Source organism: Triticum aestivum, chromosome 3D, assembly GCF_018294505.1.
Source record: "Triticum aestivum cultivar Chinese Spring chromosome 3D, IWGSC CS RefSeq v2.1, whole genome shotgun sequence".
Taxonomy (NCBI): Eukaryota; Viridiplantae; Streptophyta; class Magnoliopsida; order Poales; family Poaceae; genus Triticum; species Triticum aestivum.
In genome coordinates this window covers 366,252,066-366,268,774 of record NC_057802.1, presented here as the reverse complement: position 1 = coordinate 366,268,774, position 16,709 = coordinate 366,252,066, and positions in this window count along the sequence as shown.

The following is a 16,709-nucleotide window of genomic DNA, read 5'->3' as shown; positions in this document are numbered from 1 at the left end:
CGAAATACAAGTTGTTTTAGGGATATTTCGAAATACAAGTGAAAGTAGAAGAATAAAACAAAAACGAATGGAAAAAAGTGGGGAAAAGGAGTACCATTAGATTAGTGGGATTGATATTTGAAAGGAGTACTCCTAGATTAGTAACTTCGGGGGTGGAGAGATTTAGAAGAAAACACATTTTTTTGCACAAAACAATCGATATTTTTTTTGTCGAAAAGCTAAGAAAAACCGGTGGAAAACCAAAAAGTCAAAAAAAAAACATTTAGAAATCCGAAAACGCATGCGGAAAAAAAATCCGAAGGGAGCGTCCAGAGCACATGCGGCGGCGGCTAAGAGTGCGCCAAGTGGCACGCTCTCAGCCCACCCCATGTGATCGTTGGGAGACTCCCGAAGGAATGCTCCTAAATTAGTTGCTCTCGCCAATGATTTTCATTTTGCTGATCACGAGGTTGCAACAACAGGGGTCCAACGCATTACCATTAACGTAGCCGCGCTAACTTCATACTCGACCTGGACAATGATTCTTGGATGGCTTGTCGGCCAGGATGAGTATGAAGTTTTTTTTTGCGGTGAGGTCCAAGTATGAAGTTAGCCCATACTACTTAGAAATTGCTTGCTAAGACAATATGATCTCTCAAAAAGATGTCCACATGTAGTTGTCTTATGGTTCAAATAAATTGTACATATGGTATGATAAAGATTCCCAAAATTATATTATTGTTGGGAAAAATGTCGAAGTGGAAAGAAGTGACTACAAAGAAAATCCTCTTTCCGGGGAAAGGAAAAATAAAAAGGGCCACTCTCTAGGACGCAAAGTGTGTAATTGCCTTCAAAATAGAAACAAAGGTGTGATCCCATTGGAAAGCTCCTATTGCCCGTTAAAAATGTGGGATTGCCGTTATAAAGCTCACATGGGCTGGCCCATGAAGTTCTTGATCAGCTCGGTTTGCTACTCCGCTCGCTCTCTTAGTGTTTCTCAGCTTGCTCTACCGCTACCTCGAGAAAAAAATTGCTATCATTTTTAATTGAAAAATTTCATGAAATTAAAATATGTTCACAAATTTCTAAAAGCAATGGATTTTAAAAATATTGCAAATTAAAAAAAAAATAAGTTTTAAAGAATGTTCACAAATTCAAAAAAATCATGGATTTAAAACAACATTCATGAATTTTAAAAGGTTCACGATATTAAATACGTCCATGGACTTTATAAATGTTCGTGAACTTTAAAAAATTTCATGAATTTATAAGATGTTCACGAATTTGGAAAATGTTTGTGGATTTCATAAAAATCACAATTTTTAAATGTTTATGAATTACAATGTTGTAAAATAAAAAACCATTAGGAGAAGAAAATTCAAAAAAAGAAAATACAAAGAAAAATTATTAAAACCGGTAGAGAAAACACAAAAAAGGAAAAAAAGTTGAAAACCCATGTAATACCTTCTAGAACCTTCTCCAAACCAGGAAACCGACCAACACATTACGGCTATATATGTGTGTGTTACTCTCAAGTAGCGATACCCCTTTATAAGCAGGGCCCGTAGTGACCCCACAACCACCGAAGCATCAGGAGGTTCCAAGTCGAGGGTGCTTAGTATCTTAATAGATAGATTTGGAACGAGAACAAGAAGTTGACACTAATCCATACAGATGAATGGTAAGCAAATATGTGCCCCTTAATTGGGCATTAGTCATACAATGCATGAAACAGGATGCTCCGTGGGCCACAGAGGTGATAGTAGGCCGAGGAACGACTGCAACCACCTCATCTCCTACATACCTACCTTGCCATGGCCTTCTTCCTCATTGCACGCTTGTAGGAAGCAACCATTGTAGAAGGGACCACCATGTGTTGCATCATTGAGGGGTGGTAGTGTTGCATGGGCGGTGGGTGCTGCAAACCCTTGGCTACCGTTGTAAGCTGCGCATGGGGGTATTGCGAGGGTGGACACAGTTGCTGCAAGCAACCCCCTAGGTGTTGCAAGTAGCGCTCGTCTGCGAGCAGCGTTGGCCGCCACTATAAGGGTAACTGGCGAGTGCTATCAGGAAGAAGAAGAAGTCAGTCCACTGGAGGTAATGTCTGCTTCCCACGTTTGTGTCAGTCCATCAGTTCATCAGTCCTGCTATGAAGAAGAACCTGATAGTACATTGCAAATGCTTGCATCAGTTCATTACACCCCTGCCACTTGATGCACAATTTGGATGTTGAGGTTGCTGTCAGTACCTCTAATATGCTAGCTTTAGTTCAAGCCAAAAAATATAAACTTATGCATCAGTCCAAGTAGCTACTAGGCTTTATATAAGGTTCAGCTACCACTGCAAGTTATATGATGTTATTTCTAAAAGTACATGCCGTGTAGTTGCGTCAGTTCGAACTAGTGAAAGAATGTTGTTAAAAAAATATACACTTGTTACACAGTAAGTTCAATGATACATAAACTAGGAGTACTCCTAGTGTAGCTGCATAAGTTATAGATGAAAAAAAGAGAAGACATGCATCAGATTTATATATATGCATAACCATACATATCTTAAGTTCAATGTTCAAATTGTAAGCAGTGCACCAAATGTTTATGCATCAGTTATAGGGAAAAAGATAAAAAACTTTCTATAACAGATGAAGTTCAATGTTTAGTTTACAAGCAGTGCTAAAAATCAGTACATCAGTGCTGAACATGTACGTGCATTAGTTCGACTGAAAACTAAACCAGATACAAAATAGAGAACAAAGTTTAATATAGGCCAGCAATGCAAGTTCAACTTGTACATTGCCTTCAGTGCATGACATGTTACCCATAACATGTATACAAGAAAAATGCAGAAAAGATTAATCCCAAAACTGTTGAATATCATTGCAGAAACATGCAAGGCGGGACACGCAGCGAGGGTTTGATGAGCCAAGCAGATATGGGGCATCGCCTGGTTGGGTAACACCAGAAATAGCACCTGGATACTTCAACAATACAGGCAGATTTCAAGCTACACCGGAATCATCAGAAGCATGGACAGGTTCTTCTATGCAGCAAACACCAATATCTGGGAATACAAGCTTTGCCACTGCTGGGTTGGAACAAGGTCAACAATTTCCCCAACAACAAATGTTTTCCTTCCCTAGCGCATGCAGAAAAGCAAGGACACACAGGCTTCCACCAGTCGCTCCGTCAACATCAATCATCCGTGCTGCAAAAGCGGTTGCGACGGGAAGACCAGGCCAAAGAGACAGAAATTTTGGCCACTCTAGCAGGGTCCAAAGTACACGATATGAGCCATATAGACAGGAGCAACCTCACAACGAATCTGAGGGGAGACGGCCGTACAATGAGAGAGGGAGATCTTCGTCAACATTGCTCCCTCCAAGAGATGCATTGCTGCATGTGCCAAGGGTGACACCACCCGCGCCCATACACCAGGGTGAACAGCAAACACCGGAGGCAGCACAGAGCTATACACATGTAAGTATCCATCCAGAAAAAAAATACAAGCACAGTCCATACCACCCCATCTAACATTTTCATAACTGCGTTTTTGTTTGTTCAATGTTGCGTGCAGCCACCTAACATTGAAGCTTACGTTCTGCCAAGGCTAGAGATGCGTTTCGAAACTTTCAAAGAAGCAAAGGACTTCTACAACGTCTATGCAAAGCACGCGGGTTTTGCTGTCAGGGAAGGCTCAAAGGTTAAGACCAGAGTCTACCTTTATTGCATGTGCTATGGAGTCTATGAGTCGAAGGTGTTAGAAGCAAATAGACAGTGGAACAAGACGACAACCAGGACTAACTGCGAGGCTAAAATGAGGTTGAAGAGGGAAAAGGATGGAACACTTGTCGTAAAAGAGATAGTCTGGGAACACAACCACAGGCTACAGCTCACCCCACAAATGCTTGTCTTCTTGCACTCCCACAAAAACTTTGACAAAACAATCTTGGAGTACGTCAAGTACATGCAGTTCAAAGGCATTGAACACGCGCAAATCATGAGCATACTGGGCGGCGATGACCCCGGTAGCTACTTCCTCAAAATGAATGCCAAAGACCTGATTAACCTGTAAGTACAAACTTGTTCTCCTCTCATAAACCCCCTCCGTCTTTTTTCCTTTGTCAGTACAAACATATTACGCAACGCATGACCTGACGCCAGTTCAACATGCATTTTTGAATGACTATTCGCTTTTAATATGCAGCAAAGCAAAGAATTCAAGGATGGATGATGTGGACGATGTCCTAAAGACTGTCAACTTCTTCAGGGAGATGAAAGCTATAAACAGGGAATTCTTCTGTGACATGCAACTTGATGAGTCCGACAGAGTTAAGAACATATTCTGGGCGAACGCAAGCTACCGAGGGGCGTATCAGGACTTTGGTGACTGCGTAACGTTTGACACCACATATAAGACCAACAAGTACCATATGCCACTTGGGGTGTTTGTGGGTACTAACAACCACTTACAGACTACATTCTTTGGTTTCGCCCTGACAAGAAATGAGGATGCAGATTCATTCAGATGGCTGTTCAAGACATTTTTAAGGTGCATGAGAGGGAAGGCTCCTACATGCATCATCACAGGTAACCGCCAAAACCACCCCCAACCACCCCCCTAAAAAAGGAAAATAACACAGTAAAAATGTTGTGTCAGTTCTATTGGTATATATACACTACCATCTGCTGACCACTCCACGTCTCTTTTCTCATTACCAGACCAGTGCCCGACAATGGCTTTGGCGATCCGAGATGCTTTCAAGAACACAGTACACAAGCTGTGCCGCTGGCACATTATGAAGAAGTACAGGGAACACCTCGCATTCCTGTACAACCTGCACAAAGACTTTAAGGATGAATTCACATCAATCCTCAACTGGCCCCTCATGCCAACTGAGTTTGAGGCTGCCTGGGAAGGACTCATGGATAGGTACAACCTCCATGATGATGCCACGATGGTGGCCATGTGGAACGAGCGTGAGAGATGGATATCAGCCTACTTCAAAGAAATTTTCTGCGCCAAAATGACATCCACACAACGAAGTGAGAGCATGAACTATGTGCTTAAGAGGAACTATGTAAGTGAGAGACAAAACCTACACCGGTTTGTCAGCCAGGTAAACTCCTGCATCAAAACCAGGAGGTAGACAGAGAACTAGGAGACAATGGGTAATAGGGTATAGCTCTATCACTTGTCGTGAGACAAAATAACATGCTTACTAAAGTAAAACTTTATTAGTTAGACAAGTTTTTGCTACGAGAAAACTAATAATTTGGTCATCATTCTTGCATGGGCAAAAGGAACAAAACACGGTGACCTTCTATGGGTTTGACACCCAGATGGCAAAGCTTTACTCACGAGCTGTGCACAGCGAGATCAGAAAAGGCTAAAACTGAGCACACTCTTCACGGCGACAGAGACGAAAGAGCCCACAAAGTACCTCGTGCGCTACAACAACCCGCAAAAACTGTCTGCGTGGTCTCAGCACGCGTTCCAGGTGGTTGCAGACCCTGTGGGAGAAATATATGAATGCGAGTGCAAGCTATGGGACCACACAGGTAAGGACTAAAAAAAGATGTTACATATTGTACTACTTATTTTTGCAAAGTTTTTGTTCGAATGAAATGACAAAAAACATTCACCTCTTCCAAAAAATACAGGTATTTTCTGCGTGCATGTCCTGTGCATGATGCAGAAAATTAAGGCTGCCAGCGTTCCAGAGAAATACATCCTCAGGAGATACACCAAACGCCCGAACATCCAGCCAACATTCGACAGAAATGACTTGAGGACAGTAGCGTCAAACAAGGCCTCCCAATACTGAATTGAAAGCTCACTACTGACGCTGAACATGAGGGTGCATAGAAAAAGCTTGAGAAGCCAAGAGCAAATGGCGAGGTCACGGGTCGTCATGGACAAACTTGAACAAGAACTCGACGCCATGCATTCTGCTGAAAATGGAGGTGTCGCGGACAATGAAGCCATTGAGCAGGATATTGCTACAATGTTATCCGAGATAAACCATCTAGGAGCTATTGACCCATTCGACAACGAGGAAGATGAACAACAACAACCAGAGCTTGCCCATGTGCACACTCAAGAGCAGCAACATGATCACATGCAAGATCATGAGCTTGATGGTGCTGTAGGCGAACGACATGACAACAGGGGATCCTACCAGCAGCAGTAGGGAAGGGTAATTAAACCACCCATATTCTCAAACACAAAAGGGAGGAAGAGTAAGACGCAAGCAGCGAAAGCAGCAGCCAAAAAGCCGCCATGCCCCATCAGGCGCGTGGAATTTGGCCCGGACGGCAAACCTCTCGGGATAAGGGCATGCAGATTTTGCAACGTCGTGACCAACCATAATTACCGCACATGCCCACACCGCACAGATGCCATTGTCAACAAGCAAAAGCTGCAGAAGCAGATTGGAGCCGCCCAGGTTTCTACCAATGGAGACGACACACGTAACAGCTACACTTGCCGCAAGTGTGGGGGAACTGACGGACATAATGCCCGCACATGCAAAGTGGGCAAGGAGGTCAGTGGCACTGAACCGAAATAGGGGAAGGTCCAGAGTTCCAAAAAATCAAATGAAGAGGATGAAGAAGAAGAGTTTGACGAGAATGACGACCAATCAGACGAAAACAATGAAGATGACAGTATTGGGGACGAGGAAACAGAAACTGACGATGAAGCTGCCAAGGCTCAACCAGGAAAGGGCGCCGGCAAGGGACAACATTTTGGGCCAGTTAGGAGGAGCTCAAGACTGAACAATCCATAGTGGTTATGCTGCTGCGTCAACTGAAAAATAAGCTTGTAGTCTCAGTTGCCTCGGTACACAATGAGGAAACATTTCAGAAACACTGTCGTTACCAAAACTTATTTAGCTTTATCGTCAATTTCTCGATCAGTACTATAGTTAAGATATAATTTGTGATTTGTGCCCGCTGGACCAGTGACATTATTATGTAAACCATTTGATAATCCTTTTGAATGCAGTCACAAATTTATTTGAAAAAAATTATCTGGATTTATCTGACGCCAACACTACCGTCGACAAGTAACTCAGCAAAAATATGTTAAGGAAAATCTAAACCCTCACACACATCAGTACTGATATTTCTCACTCGTCAGTACAAGGCAGAGTAACCAAACACACCCGTGAACACCTCAAAAAACATCGTTTCAAAAAACAAGCTATGTCTGGTTTTGCCAGTCCTAGTTCAGAAAGTCCATCAATACAGAATAATAATTACCTCAAGCAAATGCAAATATAATACAACTGTGCTGATGAAAAACTAATTTATCTGTAAAAATACTTTCAAAGATTATGTTGATATAAACAATCCTTTCAAAAAAAACAAAAAATGTTTTAAAAAAGATTAGCACGACACGCACAGTCCGACTGGTATTTGGTAAGTTCAGTTACACTTAAATCACCAGTCCAAGTACCCACAGTAGAGAAGTACAAACCTCCATCACCAACCCTGACACGTGCAAGTGGGATAACCAGCTGATAAGTACAGCTTGACAAGACGGATCAGTGTGACAGTAAAATGCCATGATCACCACCCCTGAGACGTGCAAGTCGGATTTAGCAGCTGATAAGTACAGCTTGACAAGACTACTCAGTGCAACAGTAAAAACCCTTTGGCTTGGACGGTTAGTTCTTCCAGGCCACCACCCGCTCCACCCACTGGGCGGTTGCCACAAGGGGCTGCAAACGGCGACCCCCACGACCACTACACAACCACGTCCCCGACGAACCGCCTCCCACACATCCCCGTCCAGGCGCTGCAAAATACCCCATTGTCTTCCATCTCTGCCTCATTCTCAGAACCACCATTGCCGCTTCCTTCTCCACCACAGACAAACCACAAACTTCTCTATCCCAAGCCCACAGTCATCGGAGGAGGGCGATGGCAGAGGAACCGTCCGCCAAGCGTCATCATGGCGAGACGTTCGACAAGAGCTGCAACCTCGACGACGTTCACGTCCCCGGCGAGAAGCGCGCGTACACCAAAACGCTCACAGGGGTTGAGCTCCACGGCAAGGAGACGCTGGAGATCGTCTGCACCAGCGAACCAGACAAGGCCGACGAGATGATCTCCAGGCTCAAGAGGAAGGCTGGCAGCTTGCGTCGTAAGATCGTCGGCCTTGGTGTGCACTACACCAGGGAAGACGAACCTCACGAGATGGCAGCAGTCCTGCAGTTGTGCGTGGAGGAACTCTGCCTGGTGTACCACATTGCAGCGGCCACGAAATGGTGAACCATCCTACTCATTTGCCCCTGTTTGGTTCATCTGTTTAATTAGTACTCTATCCTGAAAATTTCATCAAACTTGTTTCCCAACTAGATGTACTAGTGTGGTTTGTGGAAGTGGATGCACTACTGCATTTTCTCAAGTACATACACTATAAATGTATTTTTGAACCTGATGCACTGGATTACTATTTGAAAATCTTGCAGAAGTTTAATTTCCGAAGTTGATGTACTAGTGTAGTATCTGATCTTGATCCGATAGTGTAGTTTCTGTACTCAATGTATTAAAAAGATGTTTCTGAACTTGATGTAGTGAACTAGTTTCTGAATTTGGTCTAATGTTATTTTCATAAGCAAAAAAAACTAAGAACTTGCTGAAGCACTGGTATGTGTTGTCCTATTCAACAAAAGTAAATAAACTAGTACTAAAGCAGCACATACAACATTGGCTCAAACTGTGTATAATCCAAAAAGAAAAATAACATGATGTACTTGAATTTAATTTCAGAACTTTGTTTACTAATTTCTGAAGTACATTCATCCATTAATTATGCTATATAAGCATCTACTTCATGGATTCATCGCTTGTAAAACAAAACAAAAATGAAGAATTCAAACATCAAAGTAATGCTAATCTTCAAAATGTCTCTCCCCTTGCAGGCCCAAGCGCCTCAACGAGATGCTGAAGCATGAGAGGTTGTTCACATTTGCCGGTTTCAGCATTGAAAGCGACAAAGAGAAGATGAAGATGTCTGGCCTTCCGACGATCAACCCCAACAAGTACATCGACATTCAGCGCATCTGGAGAGTTCCATACACCGGAAAAGAGTACGACTCCTTGATTGATGTTGCAGCCAGCGTCATCCACCCATTCTACAAAGGCATGAAGAAGAACATCGACATGTAGGAAGACCACAAACTATGGGGGATCAGCCCGCTGCCAAACAACCTCATCGAGTACACAGGAGTAGATGCGTACGCCGCGTACAAGTCATGGAACATGATCGACAACATCACAAATGGTTGGGAAATTGCAGAAGCGCGGGAGGATGACCACTACTACGACCGCCCCTTCTGCCCCTTTTAGGGATGAAGATACATCAAAGCCTGCCTTTGTTTTCCTTCCGCTTGTGCTTGCCTTTTATCTTGTTGTTTCAAATTAGTAGTTTGCTCTTGTTGGGTTGAACTAGTATGATTATGCCGTGCTTGTAATGGTTGAACAAGTTTACTTATGTCATCAAGTACATTATTTTGCTTATCTCATTATATAACTTTGGTAGCTTCGTATTTTGTTAATCCATCATTTTAAATTCAAAGTAGCTTCTGAATGGAACTTTGTGGCTACTCTAAAGTACTAGCTATGAAGCAACTAATCACACAACGTTGTTCCATGTGTAATTTAGATTTAAGTATTGTATAGAAAACATAACGTTCAAAACAATCAGCACAATTTGAATTGCTTAACAACGCTTCAAAAGTTGAAGCAGAAATTCTTAGTACTTCAAGTACTGTTCTCATTCATATCTAGCTGCTAGAAAATTAACAAGTACTACAAACAGAAAAAGTTAAGAAGCATCAGCACACACTTATGTTGGTCACTTGCAGACTAAGAATGACAATACTAGTACACTTGATCGGACAGTACATACTTACTACAATAAAAAATACAAAGAAGCATCAGTCCATAATCCCCCCCCAAAAAATGTCAGACTAAGAACATAAGTGCTACTATGAATGGACTAAAAGTACAACTTAGTCTACACGCAAGTACCATAGTGCTGAAAATGACACCAGAAGACCCTTGAGAATAATCACAAAAACAAACACAAAAACAAGGCAAAAAACTTCAAATGAAAAAATAACACTTCCACAGAACTAGAAGAAAAAGTATCAGTCCAAGTTACTGGTGGAGTGAAGTACTAGATTCAAAGCAAAAAAAAAATTGACCGCCCAAGGACAGGCAGGCCCTGACGCTGCTAGATACTTGAACTCGAGCCCACGGTGGAACCGTCGGCAAATCCCTAGTAATCCGCACAATGCAGGGCCAGCCAACCAGGGCCCATAGGTCATGAGAGAGAGAGAGTGCCGTGTATAAGCGCTTAGGTAAGTATTCAGAGGAGTTCAACGAGTAGGACTCGGCCGTGCTTATAAACAGGCCGAGAGCCTCCTCCCTTAGTGAGGTGGGACTAAACCCAGAGCACACGCACATCCAGCAGTCCCCAAAACACCCACGCGGGCCATTTGGGCCGGAAAACGGCCCAATAGCCTCCATCGTCTACAAACACCCCATCAATAAGGCCAGTTAAACAAAAGTAGAGCGGGGGGGGGGGGGGCAAAGAAATATAAACTACAAAAAATGTTCGAAAACTGAAAATATAAAAGTTCAAATACTAGTTCGCAGGCAATAACTTTAAATACGAAAAATAAAAATAAAAATAATTTTAGCTCTGCACCACGGATGATAAAAAAAGGAAAAAATATGATACAAAAACAACGAAACTCTAAAAAGCAGAGAACTTAATAGCCTATCTGTTAAATGTACATAATTCAAAACACCGAATTAAATATTACTTTCAAGTTCAACTACAAAAATGCAAGAAGTTCAAATAGATAATGCTTGTCAATTATGCTAAATTTCTTATTTATAAAAAACTGACAAGTTCAACTACTAAAATGCAAGAAGTTCAAATAGATAAATGTTTGTCAATTCTGCTAAATATCTTATTTATATAAAATCTGACTAGTTCAACTACTAAAATGCAAGAAGTTCAAATAGATAAATGTTTGTCAATTCTGCTAAATTTCTTATTTATATAAAATTTGTCCACACCTCAACAAACGATTTTATCGTAAAATATTCTCAATCCCCATAAAAAAACTCATTCAAACATACATATGACATCAGTACTAAAAAGCAGAAACAGTCAGGCCACTCACACCACTGTGCCACCAAATTTCAAAACCGTACGTTGTATGAAATTACAATTCAGTTCACAGAGCACTAAACCATAAGTGCACTAAAAAAAGAGAATACAAAAACTATAAAAGGCCTAACTTAGGTTGGGATGGATGAAAATAAAATAAGTCCCAGTTTTGAGAAACAACTCCCAGGGCACTGAAAAATGTTTTGAGATCAACTAGTGTATAAGACTTCAGTGGAAAAACAAGACTTAACCTCCACCTGGAAAAACATCACAAAGCATACGTCACTTAAACACTGCAAAAATGCCATCATCACCACCCCTGAAACGTGCAAGTGGGATAAGGAGCTGATAAGTACAGCTTGACAAGACTACTCAGTGCAACAGTAAAAAACCTTGACTTGGACGGCTCGTTCTTCCAGGCCACCACCCGCGCCACCCACTGGGCGGTTGCCACAAGGGACTGCAAACGGCGACCCCCACGACCACTACACCCACGTCCCCGACGAACCGCCTCCCACACATCCCCGTCGACGCACTGGAAAATAACCCATTGTCTTCCATCTCTGCCTCATTCCCAGAACCACCATCGCCGCTTCCGTCTCCACCACAGACAACCTAGAAACTTCTCTCTCCCAAGGCCACAGTCGCCGGACGAGGGCGATGGCGGAGGAACCGTCCGCCAAGCGTCATCATGGCGAGACGTCCAACAAGAGCACCAACCTCGACAACGTTCACGTCCGCGGCGAGAAGCGCGCGTACACCAGAACCCTCACAGGGGTTGAGCTCCACAGCAAGGAGACGCTGGAGATCGTCTGCACCAGCAAACCAGACAAGGCCGACGAGATGATGAGCAAGCTCAGGATGAAGGGCGGCGGCTTGTATCCGAGCTTCATTGGAGTTGATGTGGAGTACACCAGCGACAAAGAACATCCCCAGATGGCAGCAGTCCTGCAGTTGTGCGTCGAGGAACTCTGCTTGGTGTACCACATCACAACGACCACAAAATGGTAACCCAAAACTAATGTTCATTCATCCGTTGTACTAGTACTACTCCCTAAAAATTTCATTAAACTTGTTTCAAAACTAGATGAACTACTATAGTTTGTGAAGTGGATGCACGACTACATGTTTCTCAAGTTACATGCATTTATGAAATTGTGAAGTGGATTGTTTCACCAGATTAGTCATCTGAAACTGATGCACTGGATTAGCATCTGAAAAATGTTTCACCAAATTAATTTCTGAACTTGATGTACTAGCATAGATTTTTATCTTGATGCACTAGTATAGTTTATAGAATTGATGTATTAAAAGATGTTTGGTGAAGTGGTATAGGTCCATATCTTGATGCACATGTTCCTCAAATTAATTTCTGAACTTGATATAGAATTGATGCACAAAGATGTATCAAGCACTGGTATAGGTCTTTTATTCAACAAAAAAACTAAACTTGAAGTAAGTAGCACATATATCATTGACTCTGGTAAAATAGGTTCTTGAACTTGGTGAAGCATTTGGTGAAGAATTGAAGATACCAAAAAAGAAAAATAACATGGTGTAGTTGAATTTAATTTCAGGACTTTGTGTACTAGTTTCTGAACTACATTCATCCATGACTTGTACTATATAAGCATCTACCTCATGGATTATCACTTGTAAACCAAAAAGCAGGAGAATCAAATCTTCAAAAGCGAACACTAATCTTCAATATGTGTCTCCCCCCTTGCAGGCCCAAGCGCCTCAAACAGTTCCTGCAGGAGGAGAAATTGTACACATTTGCCGGTTTCAGCATCGAAGGTGACAAGCGGATGCTGAACAAGTCTGGTTTGGAGATCAACCCCAACAACTTCATCGACATGCAGCGCAAGTGGGAAGATCCAACCAACAACAAATACTACGACTCCTTGGCCGATTTTGCAGGCAACTTCATCCACTCATTTTACAAAGGCATGAAGAAGAAGATCGACAAGGAGGAAGACCACAAACTGTGGGGGATCAGCCCGCTGCCAGACAGGCTCATGGAGTACGCATGAATAGATGCGTACACCACGTACAAGTCATGGAAGATAATCGACAACATCGTGACAGGTTGGGATATTTCAAAAGAGTAGGAGGCTGACCCCTACTACTACTGCAACTTCGCGGGATGAAAAGGCATGAAAGTCTGCCTTCGTGTTGCTCGCGCTTCTGCTTGTCCTTAATGTTGTTTTTTTTTTCAGATTTTTAGTTTGCTTTCGTTAGGTTGAACCAGCTTCCTTATGTTATGTGTGTCAGGATTTGAACAAGTTTGCCTATGTCTATCAAGTACATCTTTTGCTTATGGCGTTCGACAAGTTTGCTAGCTTCCTATTTTGTTTATCCATCATTTGAAGTTGAAGTAGGTTGCGAATGAAACTTGATGACTGCTATCAGCACTAGTCATGGAGCAACAAATAACACATGGATATTTTCACAAAAAACAGTGGCAGACTAATTAAGGACAACAACAAATAGTAGCGTTGCACGCTCAGTACAACTTAGTCATGTACGGTAGTACTATCACACTAAAAATCAGTTTTTAGTTTCAGAAGAACACTAAAAAGACTAAGTTTCAGCTGAGGACAACGTTCAATACTAACAACATCATGCTAATAGTAGTTAGAAAATTACTAAGTACTGCAACAGGAAAAGCAAAGAACCATCAGTACGTATTTCCTAGTCACTACATTGCTAGGATTGAAAGTACTGGTACACTTGAACACACAGTACATTCATTCTACAAAAATAAAAATTAACGGGAAACTTTAGTTCGCATTCCCTAAAACAGTGACACACTAAGAATAACAGTAATAGCACAATTGAAATGTCAGTACAACTTAGTCTATACGGCAAGTACTATGATGGCACCAAATATTGCCTTGAGAAGAACCACAACCTAGAACAAAGAAGGCCAAAACTAAATCAAAAAGATATCAGTTCGACCAAGGAGAAAAATCACAAGAAAGACAACAGAAGCATCAGCCCACATTGACCAGTGAGGTACTAGTTTCAAACAACAACAAAAAATAAAATGATCAAAGTACTAGCACAATTGATGAACCCATTGAGATCTACAGACCTGAAATCTGCCGAACCGGATCTGCAAGACAGATGAACAAAAATTAGGGCTCCAACCTATTTCAGAAACGAAGCACGCCATACAAAGAAAACCTCTTACCAGCAAACACAAAATACGCCACGGAATCCAGTATCACTGTCGTGAACCGCTCGTTCAAGAGCAAAGGAACCCTAGCGAATCCAACCCGAGACAACAAGAGAGCAATAGCTTAGAAATTGAGGGAAAATCTATACATAAGGGGATGCAAGGGCAGTCGATGCCAGAGCAAAAGGAGCAAACAGAGCACCCAGACCTCTGCCCCTGGGTCCAACCCGTCGGCCGACGCTCCCGCGGCAAAACAGGAGAAGCAACTTCTATGCGAGAAGAGAAGAAGAGGGGAACGAAGAAGGAATCGATTTGTGGAGGGGAGCGGAGCGGAACGGGGGAGAGCGGAGGTTAAAAGATGAGTGGGAGAAAACCGACGGCTAAAGCCCAGAATCGTGGCAAAGCCCACTATCTCTGGGCAGTTACCAAAGATAATAGCAAAAATTAAATACAACAAAAAATTAATATAGAGGGAGAAAACAAACGGCTAGAGTACAAATAATAACTCACCACAGTACAATAAAAATTATCAAAAAAGTACAAAAGAAATAATAATTCATAACGGTGCTAGCTCGTCCTCGCGCTAACGCGGTAGTGCGCTCATTTGACAGGTGCAGTGCAGTTATTCTGTTTCCCCCCCACACAAGCACCCACACACCCCTAAGATAAGATAATGGGGGCAAGTCCATACAAGGAAGATGTGTCAGTACAACTATGGCCCTCGGTACAGTGCTGGTTTTTTCCTAAAAAAAGATAAGATAATGGGGGCAAGTACATACAAGGAAGATGTGTCCATACAACTATGCCCCTCAGTGCGGTGCGGTGCTGGTTTTTCCACTAAAAAAGAAAGTAAATAATGGGGGCAAGTCCATACAAGGAAGATGTGTCAGTACAACTATGCCCCTCGGTGCGGTGCGGTGCTGGTTTTTCCCCTAAAAAAATATAAGACAATGGGGGCAAGTCCATACAAGGAAGATGTGTCAGTACAACTATGCCCCCTCGGTGCGGTGCGGTGCGGGGGCAAGTCATGTTACGGACTCGCCTCCGCATGCGACGCCGCGGCACGCCGCGTCGTCGCCTGCTATGGCTCGTTCCTGGATCGGCCTCACCGGGAACCCCCTCCCCCCGGCTCGGCCTCGCGCTAACGTGGCAGTGCGCCCGTTTGACAGGCGCAGTGCGGTTATTCTGTTTCCCCCCCCAAACAAGCACCCACACACCCCTAAGATAAGATAATGGGGGCAAGTCCATACAAGGAAGATGTGTCAGTACAACTATGCCCCTCGGCGCGGTGCTGGTTTTTCCTCTAAAAAAAGATAAGATAATGGGGGCAAGTCCATACAAGGAAGCTGTGTCAGTACAACTATGCCCCTCGGTGCTGTGCGGGGGCAAGTCATGTTACGGACTCGCCTCCGCATGCGACGCCGCGGCACGCCATGTCTTCACCTGCTAAGGCTCGTTCCTGGCTCGGCCTCGCCGGGATGGGGGAGGGGGGGGTCTCGACCCTCCCCGACTCGGCCTCACGCTAACGCGGCAGCGCGCTCATTTGACAGGCGCACTGCGGTTATTCTGTCCCCCCCCCCCACACACACAAGCACCCACACACCCCTTAGATAAGATAATGGAGGCAAGTCCATACAAGGAAGATGTGTTAGTACAACTATGCCCCTCGGTGCGGTGCTGGTTTTTCCCCTAAAAAAGATAACATAATGGGGGCAAGTCCATACAAGGAAGATGTGTTAGTACAACTATGCCCCTCGGTGCGGTGCTAGTTTTTCCCCTAAAAATAAGATAATGGGGGCAAGTCCATACAAGGAAGAATTGTCAGTACAACTATGCCCCTCGGTGCGGTGCGGGGGCTAGTCATGTTACGGACTCGCCTACGCATGCGGCGCCGCGGCATGCCACGTCGTCGCCTGCTACGGCTCGTTCCTGGCTCGGCCTCACCGGGATGGGGGAGGGGGGGTCCCTTCCCCCCTCCCCCCGGCTCGGCCTTGCGCTAACGCGGCAGTGCGGTTATTCTGTTTCGCCCCCCCCCCCCACACAAGCACCCACCCACCCCTAAGATAAGATAATGGGGGCAAGTCCATACAAGGAAGATGTGTCAGTACAACTATGCCCCTCGGTGCGGTGCTGGTTTTTCCCCTAAAAAAAGATAAGATAATGGGGGCAAGTCCAACAAGGAAGATGTGTCTTTACAACTATGCCCCTCGGTACGGTGCGGGGGCAAGTCATGTTACGGACTCGCCTGTGCATGCGACACTGCGACACGCCGTGTCATCGCCTGCTACGGCTCGTTCCTTGCTCGGTCTCGCCGGGATGGGGCTGGGCTCGGCCTCGCGCTAACGTGGCAGCGCGC